Source organism: Calliphora vicina, chromosome 2 (genome assembly GCF_958450345.1).
Source record: "Calliphora vicina chromosome 2, idCalVici1.1, whole genome shotgun sequence".
NCBI lineage: Eukaryota > Metazoa > Arthropoda > Insecta > Diptera > Calliphoridae > Calliphora > Calliphora vicina.
In genome coordinates, this window is record NC_088781.1 from 55,581,488 (window position 1) to 55,589,994 (window position 8,507).

Sequence of the window (8,507 nt, forward strand, 5' to 3'; positions counted from 1 at the left end):
ACTTTGATTTTGATTTTTTTCATATTTTTTTATATTTTCTTTTGTTTGACGTTACAAGAATTGTATAATTGGGAATTTATTTTCTACTGAGTGTACCTTATATTGTTGTGTTATGGTCTAAACAAAATTTGTATTAGATTTAAAAAAAAAAACAAATGATTTTTGGATTTACGGTCGGTATTCAAAATTTGTTTAAAATAATTCAAAAACTTTTTATTTTCATATGTATCGGGTATGTGTTTATAAATACAAATAAAGCACACAAAAATGTCAAGAAAATATAAAATAAAAATAAAGTTTGCAGAAAAATATCAATCAACAAAGAAATAAAATATTTTTAATATTATCGTGTAAACAATAAATGTTTTTTCGAAACGATTTTTGGAAATACCGAATGATTTCAATAATATTTTGAATTTGAAAAGTGTTAATACTCAGTATTGTCGTCTATAAATACCTTAATTAAATAGTAATATAACAAAATTGAGAAATTTTCGAAAAGTGGAGTTAGACCTATTAGCTTCTGACATATAAATATGGGCTTTAGTTGTCAATCTATTAATAGAGTATTTTCCTCCTTATTAATAAAGTATATAAATAAGGAGGCATAGATTCACGTTTCTTATCTACAGTAAATTTAATGTTAGGATGAAATGAATCGAATGTGGATGTAATTCATTTCACCCTTTCATTATCTGAAATTACACAAAATAAGTCATCCACAAATTTGGTTTAGAAATAGTGAAATAGTTTTAACATTTTTTTATAAAAAATTAGTTAAATTCGGAAGTGCCTAGTGAAGCCCATAATAGTATATTTTGACGTATTTATATATTTATACCCTACACCACCATAGTGGGTAGACTATATAGCTTTTGTGCTGACGTTTGTAAATTCTATAGATAGCGGAGTCGTATAACCATGTCTGTCTGTTGAAATCAACTTTGCGAAGCCCCTAAATAATCTTCATACTTGATTGATACATCCACTATAGTGGATGGGGAAATACGGGCCAGTTTGTGCCCCCTCAAAGTTGGTCACCTCGGATCTCAAAATTTTTAAAAAATCCCCAAAAATTCATTTATGATCCGAATGAGCTGAAATTTAAAATATAAATAGTCCTTGAGAAGATCTACATATGAAAAAATGTACAAATTTGTCAAAGCGGGCAAGGTTTGTGGAACTTCTGAGGAGTAAATAAAGGCTTTTTATATAAGTATTTGATACTGTTGAAAACATTATGACCTGAGGATTGATATTTTAGTAAAATTAAATAATTTTATAAAATTTTGGGACTTCATTTACCTTAAAAACTAAAAAAACTTTCATATGTTGATTTTCCACGAATAAAAATATAAAATTTGATTTAATGTAAAATTTTAACGGTTAAAGATATCATAACAAAATTGGGAACTAATTTAGATCCAAATGTCCTTAAATTAATGACATTATAATTTTTGACATTTTTTATTTTCAAATACCGAAATTCCTAAAACGGGGAAAATGTGTTCCAAAAACTGAGTTTTTTTAGAAAAGTGCCTACTGTGACGCTATTTACCGTGTGATAGTAAAACAACTTTCTAAGTATTTAAACAACATATAGGGTTATACAAATACTGAACTTTTTCGAGGATCGGTGCTTTGCCTTTTTAGAATTTTTTACTGAAACCTAATTATTTTTTTAAAATTGTCCAAGTTTGGATAGGTCTGGGGGATACTTTGTCCGCTTAAGTGAGCCCAATTTTACTTTACATGCATTTGCATTAAGTTTTCTTTCCGGAACATATTAAAATTGTATATAGTCCCAAAGAAAATTTGTTTCTACAAAAGAAAAAAAAAATTAGGCCCATTTTACATGTTCCAACTTTGGATGCGTGTAACTTTTTACACGGACGAGATAACTGTTACCAAGTTGTTTTTATTTTATTTAGAATTTTATTGCCAATATAGCTGATATTTTGAAAAAAAAATTCGACCCTCCGTAGGGCCGCCATTTCTAAAAAACAAAAAAAATCGAGCAAAATTAAAAAAAAAAAAAAATAAACCTAAATATCTCTTCAACTGAAGGAGATAACCTACACATGTAACCGTATTTTTTGTAGATCTTCTCAAGCTCATTCGGATCATAAATGAATTTTTGGGGATTTTTTTAAAAATTTTGAGACCCGAGGTGACCAACTTTGAGGGGGCAAAAACTGGCCCGTATTACCCCTAGGAAGCTGAACAAATGTAATTCAACTCAAAAACACCTCAGCTCTAACCATGTGAAATTTTGTAATAATATCTACAATAGTTCCCGAGATACCGAATTATTTCCAAAAAAAAAGTTTCTAAACCACTGTGTGATGATTGTTTGAAATCAATCATAAATTGAAATCTATGATATTGTGAAAAAACCGGGCCAACGTCTGAGGAAATTTTTTAAATTTGAATTTTAAATTTCGTATAAATCGATAAATATAGGATTCTGCCCCATTGTACATGATAGTCAAAAACTCCTGCCCGAATTTTTACTGACTGGAATATTTTTTAGGAACATTATTTTACAGTTATTTTCTGGCAAAAGTTATGATTAATATTCAATTTGCTATTCAGGCCATTTATCTGATTATCCCTCCCTAGTTTCAATATTTCGCAACTTGTGAAATGCTTGCAACAACTAAGCTATTTGTAATCCTTTATTTGTTTACAAACTCATTATTTACAAAAATTATATTTCACATCCATCTCTTTGAGATACATATTTACATATCTACATATGTATGCTTCGCTAACATTCATACCAAATAGATAATGCAAATAATCTTAATAACAAATTTAACCCAAAAAAAAAACATCAATTGCAATAATTGCGCATTATAGTGGCGTGCTGTGTATATTGTGGACAATGTAAGTGGGCGGCACATCACACGCAACTTGGATTTTATGGGTCAAATGTAAATAAAAATAATAAATAAATGGGGCAACAAAAAAAAACCTAACCATTTGAATTTTGCCACTCTCACTCTGTGCAGTCATCATTCAACCAGTTTTACGTGTCATTAAATGCTATTCGTTTACCTTACACCCAATGATGCCTGCCACCTCAGCACCACGTTCCTGTTTATATGTCGGAATATTGTGGGAACTAAAATATTTTTGTGGTTTTTACATACATTATGCCACAAATATTCTACTAAAATATGAGATTTAGAATCTATAAAATTGCGAGAAAACACAAAAATAGTTAAATAGTCGTCATTGCATTAGATGACGATGATGCATGTTCATGCATGCAAATTACGAATTTATGCAACATTTGAAAAATTGGGCTTTGTATTTCTAAATTTCTAAGGTTCCCTTTCCTCTCTATTCTATCGCTTCTTTTCCATTAATGGAAACAAATACACAAACACACTATAAAGTAATAAAATCCGTATTAAAATAGTTATTTTGTTTTTGTATTTTTAACAATGAATGATTTTAAAATTCATAAAATGTTCTCAAATAGAAATGAGATTACGAATCACTATTTGCAATCGGAATCGCCATCACATCGCATCACATCACAGCACAACCACCAGTTTGAATTTAAATGAATGAATACAGAACATCGCTGGACACTGGTAAACACAAACAAAACACCAATAACAATTTTGGAAATGGATGAATAGATACTATTTACAAAAACAACTACATTTCCACAACGTTCTGTTGTAAATAAAGTAAGTAGACAAATTTTATTATATTTTACACTGTGCAACATAAGTGAAATTGATTTGCAAAATGTGGGGTATATAAGGTCCACAGTTCCGACTATCTTGCTATTTGCAGCACATTCCCCGTTCACTTCGTTACTCTTTGGTCTAACCCTAGGTCCTCGTTTATTAAGGATGTATTATATTGAAGACAACCTTTACTACATCAAAAACATACTCTTTTCTATCTTCCTTAGGTAAGCATGAAAGAGAGCAGCTTACTTGAGTCCAAACATTAGGTCCCTTTGTGTAACCAGAAAATAAAAATAGAAGAGTGCCAGATAGAGATGAAAAGAGAAGGCGAAAATCAGATAGAACAAGAAGTAGGAGAAATAAAGAGGAAGGTGGTCAGAAGAGGAGCAGTGAGGAGAATAGTTGTACCAGTCATTGACGGGTACTGGGTCACTCCGTGGTGATTCTCGTCTGGCTTGAGCAGCCAATTATTATTCCTAATGAAGGCATTGATACTGTTACGTTTTAACCTTTTCAAAACGCTGGTTTATTTCCTTTAAATAAACCGGATACTTTTGATTGCAAATAAAAGCCGTTTAGTAGTTTGAAAATTGTAACAACTCTTTATTTCTTTAAAATGTACAACAACAACAGAATTAAATAGCCACTCAATGTTTTTTATACACGTTTATAAATTCTCAGAAATACAGACACAATTTATAATGTAGACGAATTTACTTGAAAAACACAACACACTTTAAGGCACTTAGTTGATGTTTATTCGAAAAGCGTCTCTGATAAACTCACTAACGACTGCAACCTCTGCTACTATTTATAACACTGCCATCTGCACTCTAGATTTCTCTTTAACTGTCTAGATATTTTTAATACATACGCCATCTGTGGTGTACTTTCTACAATGTTCTTTAACTGAATATTCGAATTCAAACTGCGTTGCCAACTTACGATCAATGGTCAACTGAAAGCTTTTATTTAATAATGCCCACAGATATGTTACAGTTTGCTATTACAGCAATGTTATTTAAAAGCATTATGCTACTTTTAAATCAGCCCTTAAAATCGTTATATTTGATTCAAGTACAATTTCGTAACAATACATTCAAACTTCATGTCTGAGCTGAGAACACTAGAAAGCGTAGATCTCCTAATGCCGGGCAATAACAAAGAAGATGAAAGATGGTCTCATCCTCTTCTTCATTTTGCAGTGTCCGGTTATCACCGCCACTACATTGCTTAATTGTGAGCGTATCAGGCCAAGAATATATATTATTCGCCCTCGGTTTAGTCGGGGCCATATAATTGTAGTAATCGTACATGTGGAATTACCTTCCATTTTTGTCTGAGCGAGCTCATGTCATTATTAATTTGCTGTTTAATAACGGAATACCGCATAGGAGGTCTATGTCTCCGTCAGGCATCATGGCACCTTTTTTCGGCAAATCATCAGCAACACAGTTGCCCAAAGTATCTCCGTGTCCACATACCCTCATGACTACGATAGATGAATCTTTTTTAAGGATGTCCGACATTCCTGAACTATGTTCAATGTTGTATACACACCTGCCAGAGATTTTTTCCGGCTTGATATCTTGTTATAATTGAGCCAGTTAGCCACATTTTACTAGCCGATATTTCGGCTTGAATAATACTACATTTATTTGGAATTCTCAAATATAACCGAGTTCCTGAATGTAGACACCTCCGCCAACTCGATCTCCCTTCCTAGAAACGTCGGTATAAACTGAGAGACTCGTTGTAGAGTGTGAAGTTCCCGCCATTGATTCCATGTTTTAATGAATTGAGAAACCAAAGTTCATCGATAGAAAAGGCCTACAAGAGCAATAGTCAATATTATGTGGAAGATTTTGTGTACTTCCGATTATACTGACGTGACCGTATGGTACATGTTTCCATGCACCAATCGCATATAGCCTGAAGGCAGTAGTGAAAGCCATTAGATCGACAGTGATCCAGTTTAACATTATAAATAGCGACTTTGTTGCCGTCGTTCTTAGGGCTCCTGTTATCAGGATTGTCATTCTATTTAAAACCTTATCGAATAGCATGCAAATTAAGCCTTTGTCTAGTGCCTTCCACCATACAGAGACTCCATGGAATAATATCGGCTTGGTGACCGTGTCAAATAGCCAATTAACATACTGCGGTCTAATACCCCAATACGAGCCTATGGCCTTCCTGCAGATATACATTGCCGTCAAGGCTTTAGATGTCCTTGCTTGTGTATTGGGCTTCCAGGATAATTTACTATCCCTTCTATACTTTCTGTTTTTGTCTTCAGCTGGGGTATGCTTAGTCTGTTCAAGTTCTTCAAAGATCTGCTTCCTTTGAAATCTTTAACACAGAGCTGTCTTGGATCTTTAAAATTTGTTTTTAATGGGCGAAGCTTCTAATAGAGTATTCGACTCTCGGTCGGCTAACAACTTATTTTAAAGTAAATGCAACGGATGCATTTATGCAAGAGATGAATTTATTGGCTTTATAAGTTAGGACTAGATATTGAGTATAATCCGACGAGTTCAGAGAACCCAAAATGACCGTGCATTGAACAGGAAATTAAACGCTGAAATACAGACACATTTTTTCAAAATGATCATGGAAAATTACGACAAAAAGGATGGAGAAGGTTGTTTTATGGACATTGGTTTTGAATTTTTCTAAATTTAAATTGACAGGAAAGACCATATACATATGATACGATTAAACAACGAACGGATCAGCTGTTGCTGAGTAACGTCTACAACGCAGATCGGTAACAAGTTCCATAATTTCAGCAGAACACATTACATTGTAGTAGGTAGTGTTAGAATAATGAACACACATTGTGACGATGCTCTACTGAATCAATAGAGAGTAGGATTCTCCTGTACATTATCAAGAAAACTCCAAAGTAGATTTTGAATCATTGCCCCATACATGAAAGTTGTATTCCATTATCAGATGGAGGGAAGAATTTCATTCCAATTCTAGTGTCAATTGAACTTTACATCCAAGGAAACACATATATTCAGTGAGTAAATCTATGATGTATATAGATTTGCAATTCTAGATGTTCCTGGACTATCACCAACACTCATGCAATATTGACATTTCAACTCCTTGTGTTTGGACAACTAATGTGTTCAACATTACCAATTGATCCAATCTATTTGAGTTTGGATCAATTCATCACAGTTGATAAAGTTAAATCAATATTCCCTCCATATTTTTGAAATTTCTAAACTATGACCGCCAAACTTTCACTATTTTCGAAATATTTTTCAGGAATGAAGAAAACGCGTTATTCTCTCGTTTAATATTCGATTTATACTAACCCTTAACTGTCAACAGTCAAACTTTTCCTTTTGTTGGCAACATTTCAAGGTCCTCAAAAAAATCATTTGTTTCAGTGATGACCTCTTCGTTCAACTAAAATCTTTTTACTCCAAGCCATTTCTTTTGGTTTGGAAACAGAAAATATTCGCTGAAGAATATGATGGCTGGGATAGCAGTTAATAGCTCAATTAATGGATTTTTACCATAATTAGTGCTATGCCCCCAATAAAAAACACAGAAAATGGAATTATTCTAGGGTTTATTACAATGTAGTTCCTATAATTCTCATTATATTTAGGTGAATGGTATTTAAAATTCGGCATAGCCAAATATATTTAGTGTTCTAACAGGTTTATTGTTTTATTTCCAATAAAAGCTAAATATTTCTTAAGTGAACACCAATAAATAAATACTAATCCTACACTAATACGTCTCCATTAATAAACTTTTAACAATAATTAAAAATATTTCTTACCTTTTTTGTCCTTTTTGTACAATTCCTATTACTATTTCTTATGTGTGTCTACGAATGAGAAGGAGTGTAATTAAAACTCTTTTTTTTTATTTTACTACCTTTTGTTCGGCGTCTTAAAATAAGTTGTAAGAAAAAACAGCAAACGAAATGAAAAGTTTCTTTTAATTTCATTTACTTATAAATATATTTTTTTACTTATTTCTTTTGGAAAAAAAGTTTTCTTTAATAATTTTCGTTTTCTCTTTCTTTTCAACACTTTTGTTTTTCCGAATGAAAGCTAGAAATGTTCATGGAATTACTAGAAGAAAACTAAGTATACATATGAACACTAGAGTGTCCCTTAGAATTAAATTTTTTGATATGTTAGGACGGTACCCGCTAAAAACTTTCGTAATGATCTAAAATACCCCCCAAAAAAATTTTAGCTTGTTCTAAGATGGGCAACCCGTGCCGACTTAGCGATTTAGTTTTGAGGTACATTTACAAGGAGAAAAAATGCATTTTTTTCAGTTTTTGTAAAAATTTGGAAATTAAATAATTACTTTTGCAATTTAATTTAAAATAATCGAAATGTGTACGTAATTTCCGTTCTAATAAGATATAAAAGACAAAAATTGGTTAAAAAATGTTAAAGTTATTAAAAAATCGCCTGGCCGTTAATGTATCTCAGGCCACTAGATCATGAAATGTAAGAACAAAATTAACATATTTTGAGAAATATTAAAATAAAAGCTTATTTTTACTTAGAATATATCCATATTTACTTATATATGAGTTTTTGTCTTCGTAGGATACCGTTAACCTATTCGCAGGTATAACCAAAAAAAAACACTTTTTTTAACCGCAGTTTCAAAACTCCAATTTCAAATTTTTAAAAATTTTGTTAAACCAATTTCAGAATTTTTTGATCATCATATTGGGATTTATTGAGAACATAATAGGGAATAAAAATATGAAATATGTATGACAATATCTCCTATAGTTTTTCC